This window comes from Camellia sinensis, chromosome 5 (genome assembly GCF_055761805.1).
Source record: "Camellia sinensis isolate YWXY chromosome 5, ASM5576180v1, whole genome shotgun sequence".
Taxonomy (NCBI): Eukaryota; Viridiplantae; Streptophyta; class Magnoliopsida; order Ericales; family Theaceae; genus Camellia; species Camellia sinensis.
In genome coordinates this window covers 111,754,827-111,776,518 of record NC_138965.1, presented here as the reverse complement: position 1 = coordinate 111,776,518, position 21,692 = coordinate 111,754,827, and the positions used below count along the sequence as shown (strand labels likewise).

Genomic DNA, 21,692 nt, shown 5'->3' with positions numbered 1-21,692 from the left:
GGCTCTGCTTCAGAAGACAAAGGGGAGGGAGTAGATGTTTCTATCTCAGAAGATGCAGAAGAGGGTGTGGATGCCTCTATCATGGGAGATGGCACGGGAGCAGAAGGAACAAAGGCATTAATGTAATCAAGCCAATCAGAAGAACAAATCTTCGCTTTCTTGGCTAAGAATGAAGGGGTGTACCCTTGTGCTTCTTCTGGACGCCGGACAGGGTGCATTATCTTTGTAGGCATGGAAGAAGTATACCAAGCCACAAGCAGAGTCTCTTCCAAGCTACGTCGAAGGTCAATGGGCACGTAAGGGTAGACTACTGAGCTTCGAGCGTAAGAGGGAAACTCCAAGGGGTCAGTAAACTCAACAAAATGGTGATTGATTCGCTCCCTTAAATCATAAGTTTCAGGAGTTGACCAGCTTGTCCAGCCAGAAGCCCCAGAGGGTGAAGAGTTTACAGTTTCATCCCATGCAGAGGTCTGTGAAGAAGAGTTTCCTAAGTCCATATTTGCAACTTGTCGAAGCAAAGACGTGATAGTAGTTCGGTCAAAATGCAAAGGGAGTTTAGGGGAAGAACTCTTTGTATCTGTAAGTTTGTAAACCAAGGGATTAAAGGCAATGTGTTCGTAGTCCAAAGGTTTATAATCTGCAAAAGCCTCCATTACCTGAATAGAGAAGGGCGGGTAAAGGTGGCTAATGAATGCGTGGAGGTTCTTTCGAGGAGGAATAACATCACTCAAAGGCTCTTCATATGCTTGATCAGTAGTAAGGGAAGTTGATGTAGCCATAGCCTGTTCGAATACTAAGGTATTGGGATGTTCGACGAGTTAATGCAAATGATCACCAAATAGATGACGGTTGTGTTTCCAGAATTTGGACTCCATACACGTTCTAGAGGCGCGGGAAAATTGTAATCCACTAATATCACCAAGTATTGGGTATATTAGTGCGGGGGGTAATGTTGGCTATATATTTTGTAAAAGCCAGTTACAGTTCGACACGTGGCAGAGTAAGGGTAATAAAGGAAGGTTATTCAAGCCTTTAATCCTGATCGTACACGTGGCAATAAATATTGGTCCTCACATGATCTGAGTAACACTAGATCAATAACGGAATGCAAGATGACATATCTTCAACGGTTACTCATATTCAAATTCAAGTACAAGAGGGAAGCTTAACTGCCAGTAATGGCGTAATGGAGCTACTTGTAAGGAAGCATGATCAGCGATCATGGAGGAGCAGTTCGACGGTTCGAAGTGCAGTTCGAAGGTCATCACTGACGAATATAAATAGCAGGGCAGCCCCCAGAAAAAAGGACGGACTCAGATCATACAAACCAGTCATTTACTTCATATATTTTCTTTTCCAGTCTTTTACATTTCCAGTCTTTAAATACCTGCATTTTAAATACCCGCACTGCACTTCGATTCATAGGAGTAGCTTCAAGTAGATTCAAGTAGATTGCTGTTGTAAACCTCTCCGAGGCTGAGTTCGGACCATTGTAAGTGTTCATTTTTATGAAATACTTCAATTGTTCTTCATATTACTGTTATTTCTCTTAATTTCTCCTAAGTCAAGCCACCAGTAAAAGTCCTCTTCATTGAGGCTGAAAAGAACTAAAACACAATCGTCTGATAATTGGTTGGCAATCACAATTTCTGTAAGGATTGATTGATCCTTGCTGGCACGCTCACATTTACAAAAATACCCTTCGAAAAGCCAAAAAGCCAACAGGGGGGTAATGTTGGCTACACATTTTGTACTAAGCCAGTGATAATCCGACGCGTGGCGAAGTGAGGGTAATATGGAGAGACCAGGTAGGTCTTCGATCCTGATCATACACGTGGCAATTAATATTGGTTGTTATAAGATCTGAGTAGTAGCAGATCAACAAAGAGACGTACAGTGACGTGGCTTCAACGGTTGCTCACATTTCAAATTCGAATATAAGGGGGAAGCCTAACTGCAAGTGAAGGCGTAGTGGAACTACTTATAAGGTAGCATGATCAGCGACTACGGAGGAGCAGTTCGACGGTTTGAAGTACAATTCGATGGTTATCTTCGGAGAATATAAATAGCAGGAAGGACTTCAGAGAAAAGGGGGCAAAAGATCTAAAGAATTACTTTACATAGTCCAGTGTTATTTCCTGTCCTTTATATTTCTGTACTTTAAGTTTCTGCGCCGCACTTCATTTATAGAAGTAGTTTTCGAGTATATTGCCGCTGCAATTCTCTACGGAACTAAGATCATTGTAAGTTTTTCATACTAATGAAATATTTCAGTTTATTTAATTGTTCTTATGTTCAAGTTTTCTGAAGTCAAATTACCAGTAAGCCACCAGTAAAAGTCCTCTTTATTGAGGCCGAAAGAACCATAACATAATCGTCTGAATAATTGTTTGGCAATTACAATTCTGTAAGGACTGATTGATCCTTGCTGGCACGCTCATAATTACGAAAGTAACCTTCGAAAGCCAAAAAAGCCAACATATATTTTTGGCACGCCCAGTGGGACCTTTTAACAAAAAAAATGGCTAGACGTAGGAGACAGGGAGAAAATGAACGTTTGGAAGAAGGCGTGGAAGGAGAGGTGGAGACATCCAATCCAGAGAATAATGTGATAACACATCCTATGGAGACTCCTATGCTATCGGAACCCATGGTCGAACAGACCAATACTTCAGAACAAATACCATTTGTTCGTAATAGTGGACGAGACCAAGGAATTGGACCATCCAGTATATTGGAGCAGCTAATTTGAGAGATTAATTCTATCGTTTATTAGTAAGGGCAAATTTGAAGTCTGGACAAAATTTCTTACAGACTGGCCCCAAAAAATGATGCGTAACTATAAGGTTTTGAACTTGAAATTTTAGAGAGACCACTCTCAAGGTTCAAGTTTTGACTACCAAGCCTAACCCTTTGGATTCTATGTTGAAAAATTATATGGCGACTTGGGACAAATTGACATGTTGCTCTACTTTATTAGTTAAAATTGTGGTACTTGATACTCCCTCATGTCCCAAAATATTTGTTTTTTTTTTTCCTGAGAATCTTACTTTTTTTTTGTAGTATAATTATTATATTTAAAAAATATTAGCTTTCCAAAATTACTCTTTGGTCGTACAATTATTACATTTTAAAAAAATTATTAATGAATTTAAAAGAATGACAAAATAAAAAATTTATGTTCTTTTGGTTCTTGATTTTTAAAAATAGATTAATATTTTAAGATAATGACAAATAGAGTAATGTCCAATATTTCAGAATGAAAGGAATATTTTTGTTAGAATTTTTAAAAGTAATTTAACAAGTGTCAAATAACAAATGGCATTCGGTTCAAAAGTCAAAATTCAAAATTTTATTGCTCAAAGATCCAGGCATGAATTTAGTATGTCTATAAAGGCATACTTTTTCACAATGACCAAACTACCTTTATATATATCAATCATTTACCCTGAGTAATAGAAAGAGAATCATTTCACGCGGAGAGAGAGAGAGACAGAGACAGAGACAAACGTATAAGAGAGAGTCTCAAAACTCTAGATTGCTTAGTCGTCGTCGCACGCACCACATCGTCGTTAATATCGACACTGCCCTCCGCCGCTCCAACTCCAACTCCAACTCCTTTGCCGTGGGCACAGTCATCCTCTGCCATTCGCCGCCATCTAAAAGCTGAGAGTTGCGAATAGATCATCGCCGTAGTGGCTCTTCGCACTACAGCTCCTCAACTCTATCATCGATCGAGCTCTGGATCGCCGTCGAACTCCTTCGATTTCAGATCTAGAACCACCGTAGCCTTCGCTTGGAGCTCTTTCGATTCTAGATCCAGATCAGGTTTTAGACCGTCGTAGCTTTCGCATGGAGCTCCTTCTCCAACCTCTTCAGGTACTTCTTTTCCTATATATATATATATATATATATATATGTATTGTTATTGTTAGGGTTGGATTGTCTTGAAGCACCTTCGCCTATTGCCTTTAAAACTCCAACGTAATCACATTTTTACCCTCCTTCACCACCGTCGCAGGCTTTACCAACGCATTTGTCGGCAATTGTGGAAGAGGAGATGGAGGGACGGATTAGAATGTTATTGCTAGAAATTTGTTGTTTGTTGAACATATAGAATTTTTGAAGAGATGAATTTCAACAGATATAGAATTTTCGATGATGATAGTGGATTGGATTGTTGGTGAAAATTTATTGTTTGTTGAACAAATTTGTTCAAAAAATTGAATAGATAATTAAAAAATCATAGAATTTCAACAGATAATTTGAACATATATAATTTTTGATGAGATAAATTTTAATAGATAGCTTTTATTTGCACATATTATGTATATATATACATACCACGTATGTATGTATGTACTTGAGAGTGTATATTTGCATATATATGATGTTGTATCGGTCAATTCACAATGTTAAATGATTTTTTGATTGGTAAATTTGAGATGATCATTCAAAATTATGGTTTCATCATTGTTTTGATTGATTTGAGGAAATTGAGCTTGCTTGAGTTATCTAATTTGATGGAAATTACAATCCTAGTTTTGTATTTGCCTTTATTTTGACTATTTCTTGAGTTTGTTTTTCTGTATATGGAAGTTGTAATTCATTAGTTTCTTTATTTTAATATATATATATATATATATATATTTTGCAAGAGTGTTGAAGTTTCAGTAGTATGTTTTTGAAACTTGGGTTGTGAGTGTCAGGGTTTGAAGGAATACATGTGATTGTGGGATTGTTTAGGGAAGTGAAGCTTTGATTGGGAGGAGTTGGCTAAAAAAGATGTATCGGCCTGTGGCTGTCATCACTACTTGAGGTGGATTACCAACCAGTAGTGGGGATTCTATGGTAACACTCGACCAAGTTCCACGTTGGAGTGATGCTGAAAAAAGTTACAAATAAAAACTTGTTTTATATGTTGTTTTTGTTTTAAAAAAAGTAAAATTGATTCCAAAATTTTAAAATTTTCTAAAAAATGATATTTTCATATGTTTCCAAAATAAGTTTTCACTATCTCCTCCCTTCCTTACCATCACTAATGACCTCGGGCACTACCAGTGAAGAAAGGTATTTCAAAATAGGCTTATAAAATTACTAAATTAAAGTGTTTTAAAAAAAAAAAAAAATTAGAGGCCTAAGACCGAAAACTTTGTTTCGGAACTTGAAAACCTTAAAAATAGAGAAGAAAATACAAAATGATGTGTATCCAGGCACTAATAGTTGGATCAATTGTTGAATAGATAAAAATTTTGAACAGATAAAAAATTTGCATAGATAAAAAATTTTCATAAAAAAAAAATTGAACAGATAGACAAAAAAATTAAAAAATAGAAAATAATTTGAACAAATAGATGAAAAATTTGAACAGATAATCAAAAAAATTCAACAGATAAAAGAAGTTAACGGATAAATTAAGGGATAAAATTGAAAATAAAATCTTCTTTAAAACAAATAAAAAGATCTCTCGAAAATTATTTTACAAATAATGGATTTCTTACTAATAAAAAGATGGAAAAATTGGTCTAAGGTCCCTACCCAACTTTTAGTATGAAGAGAGATCCATAATAATATTTTCTGGTGTCTAAGGTCTCTTAATGTTAGTTTAGTTTACAAAATACCTATTTTACCCTTTTGTATATTATACGTGGTTTTCAATTTTGGAATCTGAAGATTACGTTACTATTTTTGTGAAAGATTACTTTGGGATGAACTTAGCGATCGATGGAGATTTTGATAATGCAGATTTCGTGGAAATTTTATAGGAATTTTGTAGTCGTATAGTAGTTAAGTTTCGTTGATTGTGTAGAAGTTGAAGTCGTGTTGAAGCTCGAATTTTCAGTAGAGTTGAATTAGATAAGTTTAACAATCAGTTTAAGTTTTTTATTTTTCATTTGATTTGTATATATGGACTCCAATTTCAAATAAGTTTTTGTAGTTTATTTTGAATTAGGTTTTTATTTTCAATTTTGATCAATGTGATAGAAAAGCCAGCTTAGTGAATTATTTTTTGATTTTTGAAGTTGATTTTTCATTCTTTGCTTTATACAATGGAGTTGATTTTTCATTCTGTGTTACATGTTTATCAATGATAAGTTTTGTTCTTCGTGTTTGGAGACCGGCTCTGTTTTTCTTCACTGTCTTAAGTTTTGTGCTCTGTTTTTTTCATTTATTCTGCACTTTTCATTTTTCTACACTTTGCTTTGTATTCCAGAGAAAATTATATGTTCATATTCTAGGGAAAATTGTATGTTTATATTCCAGAGAAATTTCTCTGCATTCTGATTTGATTCCAATAATGCACAATCAGACAGAGAAAATTATAAGCTTGTAGTCCAGTGAAAATCACAGAGAAGCTTATAATTTGATAACTGATGTTCTGTGTGATTTTTGTCTATGATTGTGTTTAATAGTTAGCATTGAATATCTCTGTGATTTTCTCTAGATTCATTAATTCTTCTGTAATTTTGTTTTTGTTATCTTGAAGGTGAATTTAAGTTTGTAAATTTCTCTGGACTTTATTTGAGTCTAGAGAAAATTATAACGTAGGTATTATAATCCAGAGAAAATTATAATTATTATAAATTTCTCTAAACTTTTATGTAATTCTTGTGAAGTATTTTTATATTAAACAAGTTATTTTTGGTATTTTTTGCAGTGTTGTTGCTGTGCAAATATGGGAATAATACTATTATCATTAATGTTTCATGTGAATTGAATTGATGATGCTATGATTTTACTTGCATTGAGCAAAAGATCAGCTAGGAGGCCAAAGAAGAACAGAATTGCTTCTACTGAAGAGTTTAAAAGGGTGATGAAGTGTAGTCGATGTGATAGGATTGATCTCCATAATAAGAGGACATACAAGGAACCTTTGTTAAATAGATGAGGATATTACATTTATTGATTGAATAATACATTTGAGAATTACTTTGTGTATTTTGTTTTGTGAAATGTACTTTTTGGATAGTGCATATATAATACCAATCAAATTCATCCAGAAATTTTTTTAATAGCAATGAAAATTACTTTTTGTGTTACGTTTTTAGAAACATACTTTGGGAGTGCCTTTATAATACCAATCAAATTGATCCAGAGAAATTTGCCTATAGCAGAGAAATTTGCTATGTGCATTGTGTTTGTTGAAATGTGCATTGTGTTTTGTGAGGTCAAATTCATCCAGTGAAATTTGTCAATAGTAGAGAAATTTGTGAGGTCAAATTCATCCAAAGAAATTTACTATGTGCATTGTGGCAAATTTATCCAGAGAATTTGCCAGTAGCAGAGAAAATTACTTTGTGCACTATGTTTTGTAAGGTCAAATTTATCTAGAGAAATTTGTGAGGTGAAATTCATCTAGAGAAATTTACTATGTGCATTGTGGCAAATTCATCTAGAGAAATTTGCCACTAGCAGAGAAAATTACTTTTTGCACTATGTTTTGTGAGGTCAAATTCATCTAGAGAAATTTGTCAATAGTGCACTGTGTTTTGTGTGCTCAAACTCATCTAGAGAAATTTGCCAATAGTAGAGAAAACTATAATGTGTATTGTGTTTTTTGAATTTGATGATTGTTTCGTACCAACATAGTGCATTACAAATTACATGATCATATAGGCACCCTTTTGGCACGATACGAGTTAAATTTTTCTGTGAAATTCTGGTAACTTCATACAAGAAAAATTTCTTTAGACAATTTTCTCTATGTGGATTGTGTTGATAATCACCACTAAATATGCATTATAAAAAAAATATTTAACCATTGATAGTTATAAAATTTACATTAGTTAAAAAAATATATATACATATATGTCAAACAACATCATTTCTTCAATGTACGAAAAAAAAAATTGAAGGGTCATTTCTAATTACATTGTGTACATTGTCTTCATTTCACTAGTATGCTTTCACTATTATACTTTCAGTTCTTCTTTTGGTGGTATTTCAATTGGTTCTGTTCATGACCGGCCAATTTCGGTCGCAAATCTCTTTATGATTTTCTGTCCTCGTGAACCTTACGTCTTGTTTTGACAATGTTGAGCTGATAGGTTCATGGTTGCTATATTGTCTCATTATGTAGCAAACGAAGAGGCCACAATCCACACTGCATACAAATTATAGGTATAGTTAGTTTTAAGAAATATTCAAATTAGATTATCTTATTTATAGAGTTTCTGTTTCTTACTTGGTGTTTATGGTGTTTTGCTGCTTTTACGTTTCGTCATTTTTAGACAATGAAAACATAAAGATGTCAACATTAAATCCCAGAGAAATTTACAGACAACAAAAGAAAATGGAACATGACAAACACACACAAAGGAGAAAAGTGATGTGGCCGGAGAAAATTCAAGAATGGAACAAACTAAACATATACCAGAGAAAATTACACATGGCAAGCTAGGAGAAAATTACATATATGCCAGAGAAAATTAACAAGGCAAGCCAGAGAAAATATGCATTCCATAATATAAAAATCCCAGAGAAATTTACAGACAACCAAAGAAAATAGAACATGACAGACACACACAAAGGAGAAAAATGATGTGGCCATAGAAAATTCAAGAATGGAACAAAATAAACATATCAGAGAAACTTACACATGGTAAGCTAGAAAATATTACATATATGCCAAAGAAAATTAAACAAGGCAAACTAGAGAAAATGTTCATTCCATAATATGAAAATGCCAGAGAAATTTATAGACAACCAGAGAAAATTGAACATAACAGACACACACAAATGAGAAAAGTGATGTGGCTAGAGAAAATTCAAGAATGGAACAAAATAAACATACCAGAGAAAATTACACATGGTAAGCTAGAGAAAATTAAACACATGTGTATTCCATAATATGAAAATGCCAGAGAAATTTACAAACAACTAGAGAAAATGGAACATGACATAACCACACAAAAGAGAAAAGTGATGTGGCCATAGAAAATTTAAGAATGGAACAAAATAAACATACCAGAGAAAATTACATATATGACAGAAAAAATTAAACATGGCAAGTCAGAAAAAATATGAATTCCATAATATGAAAATGCTAGAGAAATTTACAGAAAACCAGAGACAGTGTATGTTGAAATTTACAGAAAACCAGAGACAGTGTATTTTGTTTTCTGAAATGTATTTTTTAGACAGTGTATATAATAATATCAATCAAATTCATCCAGAGAAATCTTCTAATATCAGTTAAAGTGTGTTTGTTGATATATACTATAGGCAGTGGGTTTGTAGTACCTGTCAAATTCATCTAGAGAAATTTTCCTATGGTAGAGAAAATTCTATGTGTTGTGTTTTGAAGCTTCATATTCATCCACATAAATTTGACAATTGCAGACTAAAGTACTGCGTGGATTGTGTTTTTTGAATTTGATAATTGTTTTATACTAACACAGTGCATTAGAGATTGAATGATCATATAGGCACCTTCTTTGGCGAGATATGAGTTAAATTTATCTGTAAATTTCTGGTAGCTTCATATCAGTCATTTCAAGAAGTGTGCACACCAGACAAAGCATACAAAAAATTATTGTACAACCAAGAAACAAAATCAAGCTCTTTTGAAATTTCTCTGAGTTGAGAATTTCTCTAGACCAGGGAAGAATTTCTCTGGACTCACTTCAACTCAGAAATTTGTGTCAAAGCCAGAGAAATTTTCCTCACCAACTCGGAGAAATTCCTCCTCTCCAAATCATTCAACCCAGAGAAATTCATAACTCAGAAATTCCATTTTCTGTCAAATTCATCCAGAGAAATTTTTCACCATCAGAGAAAACTATCTGGGCATTGTGTTCTGAAATTTGAAATTCATGCAATGAAATTTTTCAGTGGCAGATAAAATTACTGTGTGCTTTGTGTTTTGTTGAGTTTGATGATTGTTTTGTACCAACACAAAGTATTACAGATTACATGATCATATAGGCATCCCCTTAGGACGATACAAGTTAAATTTCTCTGTGAATTTCTGGTAGTTCATACCAGAGAAATTTCTGCACACAATTTTCTCTGGCAGACAATTTTCTCTGTGAATGACAATAAAATATATATATATATATATATATTTAACCATCGATAGGTATGAAATTTACATTAGTCGAAATAAAAAAAAATGAAATTTAGATTAGTCAAGAAAGGATATATACATATATGTCAAGGATCATCATTCCTTCAATGTATCAACAAGAAAGGATATATACATATATGTGAGACAATTTTCTCTGTGTGGATGTGTATATTGTCTTCCTTTCACTAGTTTCATTATTACATTTGTGGTTTTTCTGGAGGTATTTCAATTGGTTCAGTCCATGACCGGCCAACTTCGGTCACAAATCTCTCTATGAGTTCTGCCCTCATCAACCTTATCTCTTGTGTGGACAATTTGGAGCTGATAGGTTCATGCTTGCTATATTGTTTCATTATATAGCAGACAAAGAGACCACAATCCAGACTGCATACAAATTATAGGTATGGTTAGTTTTAAGAAACATGCAATTCAGATTATCTTATTTATAGATATATGAAACTTACGAATCGCTTTCTTGTTGTGGAGCATTGTTGACATACTCAAAGTCGTAACTTGTGTTTTGTGAGTTTATTAATTTGAAAGAGGGTTGTGATTGAGCGTCTCTTTCAAGGCAAGCTTTCAAAAAATTCTCTACGTAATCTTGCTGCAAAAAAATAATTTTTATATAACAGAGAAATTTACGGACAAGTCAATGGGATTCTATGAAAATTATCATCACATAAAAATGATGATGGATCAGAGAAATTTGCACTTGTTACCAATTGTTTTGCATCTTTGACATATTTGTCTTCTGCATCATCCCTCATTGGCCTCAGTGAGTTGTAGAACCTCCATAAATTGTCTTGTTTGTCCAGGACAAGCAAGGTCTTGTGATTTCTATGTGTGGACTTCTCATTATCTCCAGTATTTATTGGGAAATGGAGGAACTTATAGTTCCTCCATGCTGTTTCAATATGCTTGTCAAATAAGGACACTCGAAAAGTTTGATTTTCTGTTATCTTGATGAAATTCTGTGCTCAGAGAAAATCAAAAAATGGTTTTGTTATGACTAGTGACACAACTGACTTCAAGAAGTATATTAAGAAGAGAAAGTAGAAAGTAAATTTCAGAGAAAATCAAATAAAATAGTAGTAACATACTAAGCACATGGATGTGAAAAAAAATGAGGTTGGTTGTTGCCTCTCTCTCATTTGGTCAGCCAAAAGGATCTCTCCATAGCCATCAATGACCTGAAAAATATGATTTATAATTGTAATATTGTTTTATAAAGGCTGATGGAACATTGCAGAGAAATTTTGATGAAAGGGAAAGACTTACATTGTTGGCAATTTCTTTTTGCTTTATTAGGTTTCCAATGTCTTCAAAGGTAATGAGATTCAACTCACTTGTCCAAATTAAAGCTCTACAAGATGACAAAGAATGGATTGAATTGTTGTTAATGCAACATAAGTTTGTAATTTGTTGTTTGTTATGTTCTATTTTGTTTGTTGTACTTACTAAAGCCCAGACACATTTGATATGTGTTGCAAGATGTCTTTTGTATGATCTTTTATCAATTTTGAAATTGGAAGAGTTTGTGGAAAGACATAAGATTTTCTGATGTTTATAGGTTGAGGCAAGACGTACACATCAGCATCAAGCACTTCTTTGTCTTTCGTGCTTTGCTCAACTTGCTTTGCAGCTTGTTTTGAAGCTCTAGTCACTTTCGCAACTTTGGGATATTGAAATTCTGGATCATGCTGCTTTTCCTTCCTTTCTTTTGCCTTTAAATTTTTTATCATTGACGTCGGATCTTTTTTGACTGTAGACAGTGAAAATATTAGGAAAAGTGAAATTTCTCTAAAGCAACAGATGATATTTCAATATGTAAATTTATTTAATTCAATATTTTTCAGTTTCCATAAAGTTTCTTCTTTTGTTTCGGTTGTTGTTTGTGTGGCATTTGTTCTTGTTGGGTTGTTGGTTGTTGTTCCACTTGCATTCCAACTACACACAGTAAAAATCAAACAAGCCCCAAAAATGGAATAAGAAAATATACAGAGAAATGAAATGAGCAGTAGAAATATAACTAATGTGTTCAGAGAGATATAACTTCCAGAGAAAATTAGCAATGATAGAGAAAATTATAATAAACAGAAATTTCTCTGAGTTATGTTGGCACAAGGACATAACTTTTTGTGGCTCAAGATTTTCACTGACCTTGTGGTTGAAGTTGTGTTGGTGTTCGGTATGGTTGTGTTGCTAATTGGATGGATAGTTCTTGAACTTGTTCATGCAATTTAGCATTTTCAATTTCAAGCTCCGAATTTGAACACCTCAACTGTTGAATTGTTTTTGTATCTTCTGCTTTTTCAACCTCCAACATCCTTAGTTTCATTCGGATTGTGCTTTCTTTTTCTTGAAGTTCTGAGTTATGTGATGTCAGGATTCTTATTGAAATATCCTTTTCAGCAAGTAATTCAATCCAATTTCTGTCTTCTTCTTTTTTAGATTGAGACAGTGCCTTCAGTCTTTGACGTAGATCAGCAATTTGGGCATCCTTTGATTCCTCAAATTCTTCAGGCTGATGCATTGTTGAGCCACAAATGCCATCATGTTGTTGGTCCATCGGCTCATTATTTTCTTCTTCATCACTTTCATCCTTGTTCTCTTCTTGTTGTTCATCTTCTTCTTCATCTTCTTGTTCACTGTCTTCTTCTTTCTGTTCATTTTGTTCTTTGTCTTCTGGTTCTATTTCTTCACTTTCTTCGCTGGTTTCTTCTTCTGTGCTGCTTGCTTGATGTTCTTGTCCGTTGCTGGCTTCGTATTCTTCTGTGTTGCCTTCTGCTTGTTCATTCCCTCCATCTTCAGATGGATCTTGTAATGTCTCCTTGAATATGACAATTGCCTTTTTTAATTCTTTCTTCGTCTTTTTGCCAAGACAGAACTCCTCTGATGGGTTTTTGACTAGCTGCTTGTTATCAATCTGTAACAGGAGACTCTTTTATTAGAGAAATGTTACAAAATTCACTGAGAGAAAAATTTCAAATAAGGAAAATAAAATTCATCTAAATGATACTAATGGGAAACAAACTTCAGAGAAAATTGTATGGGCCAGACAAAATTGGAGACATGGAGTTAATTTTATGGGCAGAGAAAATTATGAAACAAGCAACATAATTTAGATATCAGAGAAAATCAATCAAGGCATATAAGTTAATGTTTTACTATAATTGTGTCAGAGAAATTTGAATTCCAGTGAAAAATAAACAGTGTTTATCAAAGATGCAAGGTACATAAGTTATGGGCAGAGAAAATTACACACAAGGAGATAAAATTTGATGGGCCAGAGAAAATTATGAAACAACTAACATAATTCAGATATTAGAGAAAATCAATCAGGGCATATAAGTTAATGTGTTACAATTGTGGTCAGAGAAATTTGAATGGCAGAGAAAATTGATTACAATGGCAGAAATAGACCAGTGGTAAGCAAAGAAGAAAACATAAATTGATATTTCAGAGAAAATTAATCTTAATCAATCAATGCACAAGGAGGGAAACAAAGCAGTGGTCAGAGAAATTTTGGAATTTCACTGAGATTTCAGTAGTAATAGGAATCTAACCTGTCGAGGTGCAAGAGAGTGGACTGGTGTCTTCTGCAGCTGTTTCGTCAAGGTTTGCAGGTTCCACTTGGCACATCTTGGGAAGTCAGTTGTGCTACTGTCTTCCGAGTCAATGATAGTTGCATGTTCACATAGCCAATACTGTGATGAAAATGAAAGTAAATAAAATTTTGTAAACGCACAAATTTGTAAGTATGATAACTGCATATTTGAATGGATATTACACTTACCAGTAATGCAATGACACACCCCGTAACTTTTTCTGGAGTTTTGTGCAATGTCATGATAGAATCAATCAATGTTGATGTGATTGCTTCCGGCCAATCATACTGTTTCATTGATTCAAGAGGTTCCGCATAATTTATAAAAACCCAACCTATTGAATTCCCACTTGTTGCAAAAAATAGGGTGAGACACAAGTACAATGTAATAATGATTGCTACATCTTTGAAGTCAGTTGGTTGCTTGCCTTTCATTGCTTTGACCAAGGCATTTTTAAGAACAGGACCAGTGAGCCTTGTGTCCTTTTGGAATCTTCTCCTGAGGAATGTAGATTTTGGCTTTTTAGAGTATCTTAATGACATGGCTCCTTTACCTCCTTCCAAACCAAAAATCAAGGTCATGTCATTTGTTATAAAGGTCAGGTTCTTCTTCCCAACTGTGAATGCTTTTGTTTTTTCATTGTAACATTGGATTATGGCAACTACATCATCATCGGATTTCCTAGATTTCTTTGGATCCATCCTTCCAGTGGTTAGAGCTTGGATCAAATACCAGAATGGGGTCTTTTAAAGATCTAGAAGATGTTTTGAACTGAATTTAAGTGTTTGAAAGAAGGAGACGACAGATGAGAGGTTGGATAGGAATTGAATGCTGTAGTGAGCTCTCTTTCTGTGGAGTTTAACAGGTTTTTTCCCCCTTGAGCTTGAGTCTTTTGAAGTTGGGGTACTCATTTGGATGCTAGTTGCTTCATCAGCTTGGACTTATGTGTTTTGGGAAGGAGTTTGTGGTGTTTCAGTGCTGGTTTTTGATCTTAGATGATAAGAGGACTGAGAGAGTTGTTCTTTCTTGCTTGGTGTTTCTAGTGTTTTGCTGCTGGTTTTTTATCCTAGTCCATAAGAAGACTGAGAGAGTTTTTGTTTTTTGCTTGGTGTTTCCGGTGTTTCGCTGCTTTTACGTTTTGCCATTTCTAGACAATGATTAAAACATAGAGATGTCAACATTAAATCCCAGAGAAAAATGGACATGTCAGAGAAAATTATAGATAAGGGAGAAAATTACAAAAAAGAGAAAATTGGAGATGCCAGAGAAAATTACAGATAAGGGAAAATTACAGAAAATTGGACATGCCAGAGAAAATTTGACATTAAAAATTAAATGTCAGAGAAAATCAACACAGCATCATAAACATGGGAGATAAATTTTCAATAATTGTTTAAATTACATATAGAAGTAAACATACCAGAGAAAATGAATGATAGAAAAAAGTAAACATGGCAAGCGAAAGAAAATTTCCATTCCACAATTAGTAAAGATAAAATAAACAAAGTAATGTAAACATGCCACTGAGAATTACACCATATTGAAATCAAGAATTGAACAAAATAAACATACCAGAGAAAAATGCACATTCTGGAGAAAATTACACATTCTTGAGAAAATTTCCATTCCAGAGAAAATTTCAATTCAGAATATTAAAATGCAAGAGAAATTTACATACACAACCAGAGAAAATTAACCATGATAGAGACACTCAAGGGAGGAAAGTGGTACGATGTGGTCAGAGAAAATTATAAATACCAGAGAAACTTAGACAGGGGCAAGAGTGTAATAGACATTGCAGAGAAAGATACATATTCTAGAGAAATTTACAAAGCAGAGAAATTCATAGACAAAATGACAGAAACATGTTCAAGAATAAGATCAAAATTCAGAGAAATAACTTTTTCTCAAAGTACACATAGCAGAGAAAATTCAGAGAAGAAACATTCATTCCAGTCCATAATATTAAAATTCCAGAGAAAATTAAAAATGACAAAGACACAAGGGAGGAAAGTGATGTGATGTGGTCAGAGAAAATTATAAATACCACCCTGTAGACAGAGGCAAGAAAGCAATAGACATTGGAACCCTAATTAAAAATACCAGAGAAACTTAAGACATTGGAACCAAAAAATTCCAATTAAAAATACATATTCAAGAATACATATTACAGAAACACAAAATAAACATGCCAGAGAAATTTACAGATAAAATCACATAAACATGTTGAAGAATAAGTTCAAAATACACAGAAATAACTTTTTCCAAATTTAGGTAGCTTTTTATTACGAAATTGAAACCCTAATTTATGGAAGGTTATTATAAAATGCTATTAACTGTGTTTCTAGAGAAAATCTAGTTGTATTGTAGAAAAACTGACCAGATTAGGATGAAACTTGAATGACGAGCTGATATGGCCCGAGATGAAGATGCAACGTGACGAAGATGGACTGAGATGATGATGAGCAGTGAAAACAAAGCTTTAACCTAGGTCAGAGAAATTTGTGAGGAAGGAATGAGAATGATTTTTGGAGAAGATAACGAAGCTCTAATGTCGATGGTGCAGATGATGTTGAAACCCTAATTCTGCTGTTCTCCTGTTCGTGAAGATGCTGGATGTTTGGAATGTAACTCAGACGTCGGAATGAGTTTGTTTGTGTGTTGATTTTGGCAAGGGTATTTTGGTCCACAAAATAATTAAAAACGCGCGCCAAATTGTTTTAGGGACATGATGCATCACTATCTTTTTGGGTGTTCTTTATCCTCTAAATTGTTATTATTAGGGACATTAAAAAAAATCTCCCTAAAAAGATATACTAAACCTAATATTTTAGATACCTTCTAAATTGAATTTATTATCAATTTTTTCAATAATAATTTATGTGAAATAATATTTTAGAATAATATTTTAGAGCACTAAATTGGGAGCTCTAGAGTATCACTAATGATGTGGCACAGTGACTCCCACTAAAGTGATGTAATGTTTTGACTTGAGTTTATTTTTTTTTTTTTTTAAGTTTATAAGAGCTATTAGTAATTTAAAAATTAGTGGGATGAATCAACACTCTAATATTTTAACATCACCAAATAATTGAGCGTCGGTCGCTTGTTATGCCACTTGTACGGCTGATTGTACGTAGTTCCGTTCCGGCTTTTGTTTACGAACAAACGGCACGGACTTGACTATCATCCAACCCAAAGTCTACGGGACCAAATGACACAGTGATGTACACCTACTTTCTGACCGTAGGTGTAATCAATCAGTCAAACATCCACGCCCGACAACTTTCACATTATTGGTTGGTGAATTGAACATCGTTTCAGGTGTATTTTAATTGGTACGGAGAGTGAACTTATGATTATATATTAAGTGATTATTTCATGTGTATTTTAATTGGTATAAAAAGTTGAATTTATAATTTTATATTGAGTGATTAAAAATAAAATTATTTAGTGTTTCTGCCGTGACGGCACTTTTCATTAATTATAAATTTTTATATCTTCACATATTTTCTAATCATTTAATACAAATTATAAGGCCAAGTTTGAGAACACCCCAAAAAGTCAAAAAGTCAAAAAGTTAAAAAGTTATCACTATTCACCAAAAGTCAACAATTACGGCTGCACAACTCCCAATTCTAATTTTCTCCTACAAATCAATTTTTACAATTTTTTATTACACATTTTTCCATAAAAAGTCAAAAAGTTAACCCAAACATTCATATTTTCAACCTCAACTTTTTAGTCTAAAAAGACAAAAAGTACACTTATTTAGTCTTCCCAAACTTGGCCTAAATATCATCTCTTTTACCAAATACAACACCTTTGAGATGATATTCCAAGACCAACCAACCTCATCATAAATTCTCAATTATAAATAACCGATCTCATCAAATTATTAAAAATTATAAATATAACATATCGATTAGAGAACATGATGATTTATGAGAGTTTATGATTAATCACGAACCTCATCATATAATACTTCTAGATCAACTGATAATTTTTATTTATAATATGATAAATGTCTTATCAATCTCTTCCACTTGATCTTTATAGTTGGATTAGTGCAGTGCTTACGATAAATGTTTTTTACTAGAGAAATTACTTGTCCAATGGGTAAAAAAATATTTTTAAATCAGTGATGTAGTATTAATATGTAAAAAGTAAATATTAACAAGTATTTTTTATCTATTATTTAATATTAGTATGTATAAAGTGTCTTAAAAATATTACAAAGAATATGAATTTTAATAAAAATGTATTAAATTTAATAAAAAATGTTATATTCTTGTTATATTTTTTGTCATTTACTTGTACCTTGGGACACTTGTTCTTATGTAAAATTATAAATATTTTAATGATTATGTAGTGAAGTTTTGAAAACATTGCAAAGAGTATTTTTAATGCTCCATCAAAATTTTTATTAAATTTAAATAACAATTTGATAATAAGTTTGATTTGATACAATGCACTCTAAAGGTATTCAAAATTTTCATCAAATCTTGTTACAAACCCGATTGTCCGAGAGGATGTCCAAGAAGATGTCCGGCCATGAGTAAAAATTAATGTTCAAATAAAGAAAGCTCGGTTGTCCGAGAGGACGTCCGACCTAACGGCTACCTGTAAAATTTGATGACGGATAAAATCCCCTTTGATTTGATGAAAAATTTGGTTCTCCTTTCTTCTGATATTAATTTGATGAAGGCGTTAGAGTTGAGTTTTAAGGTATTTTTCATCAAATTTAAATTTGATGAAATATTTGATAAAGAATTGGAGATGGCCTAACAAGTAATGTCTTAACTTTTTTTTTCACTTTTAAAAGGCAAAAAATATTTTTCAAACTATTACCGTTACTCTCGCCTCCACCGCTACACTACCATCACCGCAGTCACCGCTACCATTACCGTCACCATCATCCCGCCATCACCTCCACACTCCAACAATTTGCACCTTCGGCGATCAAATTTGGCGACTAAAACTTTTTTAGTTACCAAAAGTCAAACCTTTACTGACTAATTTTTCTATTGGTCGGCAATATTTTGCATTTTAGCTACTAAAATTTTTTAGTAGCTATATATTAGTTATTGGCGACTAAAAAAATTTTGGTTGCTAAAAATAATGTACATAGGCCACTAGAAAAGTTTTAGTTGGCATTTGTCTATGTTTTAGGCTACTAATTCTGGTTTTAGTCGGCGTACACAGCCTTTTACCGACCAAAAAAATTTTAGTCGTCAAAAAATAGGTTTATTTTAGTGGCTTACTCTCTGCTGATCAAAACTTTAGTCGGGAAATATTAACCAGTAACTAAAAAAAATTAGTTGTTGTATAGTTAGTTTTTGCCGACAAAAAGAATACTTAGTAGCCAAATTACACAAACAGCTACAAAAGATTTTGTTGTTATTGAGTTATATTTGCCGACAAAACAGAATTTAGTCGCTAAAGGTAGGGAGATTTTTTTTAGAGGGAAGCGTATGAATATTGGCGTCCTCCTCAATTTGTTTCACATAGATCTTTTATCTATATTTTGTCTCACAAACACATAGACCACTCACAACCAAACTTGATGTCCACTCATAACTAATGGTCACTACCCCAACGTCGCTTCCTACTGTCACACGTTGCCACCGCCACCACCGCAAATCACCATCGACACTACCGTAAATCACAGGTCTCTCTCTCTCTCTCTATCGCTCTCGGTCTTCTCCCTCTCTATCGATCTAGGTCTCTCTCTCTCTCTCTCTCTTTCTCTCTCTCTTCCCCTATTTCTCACACTTCATCTAGGATTTATATGATTTTTTTAGTTTAATTTTGTGTTGATTTCATAAATGGATTTGGTTGAAGTGTTTGATTTCTATGAAATTATGATATTCTTCATGTCCAAAATGGATTTGATTTTAGTTTTATGGGTTTGACAGAGAAGAAATTTTGATGTCAAACCCATAATCAATGAACAATCTGAAAATTTTTGCTGCAAGACTATATCATTGATCAAAACCAAAAAGTGAGTGTTTTGTTCACTTTTGTGTTGTTGATTTTTTGCTACTTCTAGTCCTTCATCAATGTTATGAATCAGTGTAAAACAATGTGACAATTTTCTCTACGAAATTTGGGTTAGCATCATCCTACAAATCCTCTAGCTAAATAAATTGCTCATCGAGGTATCCTTACAATGCCACATAATTTTACATGCCTTTAGACACATTAAAGAAAAAAAGAGTTGAAGATGGTTACTGCAGAAAATATAAATAACACATGTTACCAACTTGACTTGTCTATTTTATGAATATATATAGAAAATGCATAAGATGTCAATTTTTTTTGAAAATGACTCATTAAATGAATTATCACCTCATACCATGATAGCACTTTAGTGGTTTTTCCATTTCAACAATGTCAAACTCATATCTTGACATGTTATAATTCTCAAAATGATATATTTGGATGACCGTTTTCTGTTATATATTCCAAAACATTTTCCCAAGACTTTATTTGTTAATAACATTGTCCCAAAATCCACATTGATCCAAACTCAAAATGTAAAAACAATTAGCATTCAAAAAGTTGCACTCAGAAAGTTAAACGTTGAAGGTTAATTACAGAAATCCCAAGAAATTCCTTGACCTAAGTTACTTACAGAAATAAGATAAATTGTCATGAAGTTCCTAGAACCAAAAATATTAAAAAAATAAGTGTAATTTCTTGTATTGTATACAAAAGGTAATGATGATTTCAAATTGAATACATTGAATTGTATTTTGTGCAATTTTGTTTAATATTTGTTTTATTTTAGTTATTAGGTCATTATATATATATATATATATATATATGTATATGTATAGATATTTACAACATTACTGCCATTAGAATATGGCACAATTTATGCACAGGACATAAGTAACAAGGAAATTAACAATTACAGTGTATGCACGGATGTAGTACAGTCTTACATTAAGTACATAGTTTTATGCATTAAGTTGTTGATAACATATGCATAAACATGCAAAGATAAACATATATAAATTTTGTGTTCTATGTTTTGGGGACGTACAAGCTGTATGGAAAGCATCCAAACAATCGAAAAAGACAAAGGAATGAAAATCCAACTCCGAACTGGACAAAAAGAAGCATTTTGTTTGGCCTACCTTATTGGAAAACACTGAGCTTTGACACAATCTTGATGTCATGCACATAGAGAATAATACATGTGACAATTTGTTTGGGACACTATTAAGCATAGATGGCAAGAACAAGGACACGAAAAAAGCACGTTTGGATCTAGAGGACATGCAAATATGAAAGGAGTTACACTTGATAAGGTTTGCCAATGGCTCTTTCGAGATGCCTCTGGTATTGTACACATTGTCCCCAACAGAGAGACAAGGTTTTTGTGATTTCTTGAAATCGATTAAGTATCCCGATGGCTATGCGACAAATATATCCAACTATGTCACTGCGAATGGTAGTATATTAGTTGGCCTCAAGAGTCATGACTGTCATGTCCACAATGAGTTCTTCCAATTAGGATGCGAGGAGTCCTTCCTACAGAGATTGGGACCACAGTGTTTGAGTTGGGAAGGTTTTTCAAACAGATGTACTCAAAGACAGTAAGGGTGACTGATTTGGAGAAACTACAAGAACAAATTGTACTTATACTTTGTAAGCTTGAGAAGATTTTCCCTCCTGTTTTTTTGATGTCATGGTCCACTTGGCAATTCATTTGCCTCATGAGGCTATGCTTGGAGAGCCTATGCAATATCGATGGATGTATCCTATTGAGAGGTATAACTACGAGTCTGAACTTTTTTCATTTAAATATAGTTCAATCTGACCATATTGACGACCAGGCTAATGTTGACATGTAGGATGCTCGGACTTCTGAAAGGATTTGTGGGCAATAAAGCTCAGCTAGAAGGTTCCATAGATACTTGTTGATAGTTTTTTTATTTTTATTTTTTATTTTTCCTTTTGAAAAAGTTAATACATAAATATCCAAGTGTCATTTGAGATTTCAA

At 33.2% G+C, this 21,692-nt stretch overlaps 1 long non-coding RNA gene across 1 annotated transcript; it reads left to right on the top strand.

Moving 5' to 3' along the window:
- The first annotated feature begins 3,469 nt into the window (after nucleotides 1-3,469).
- Nucleotides 3,470-7,095, top strand: LOC145790184 (uncharacterized). The gene is made up of 2 exons (XR_014328848.1): nucleotides 3,470-3,879; nucleotides 6,659-7,095. It is a non-coding gene; the product is annotated as an uncharacterized LOC145790184 (long non-coding RNA).
- The last annotated feature ends 14,597 nt before the right edge of the window (nucleotides 7,096-21,692 follow it).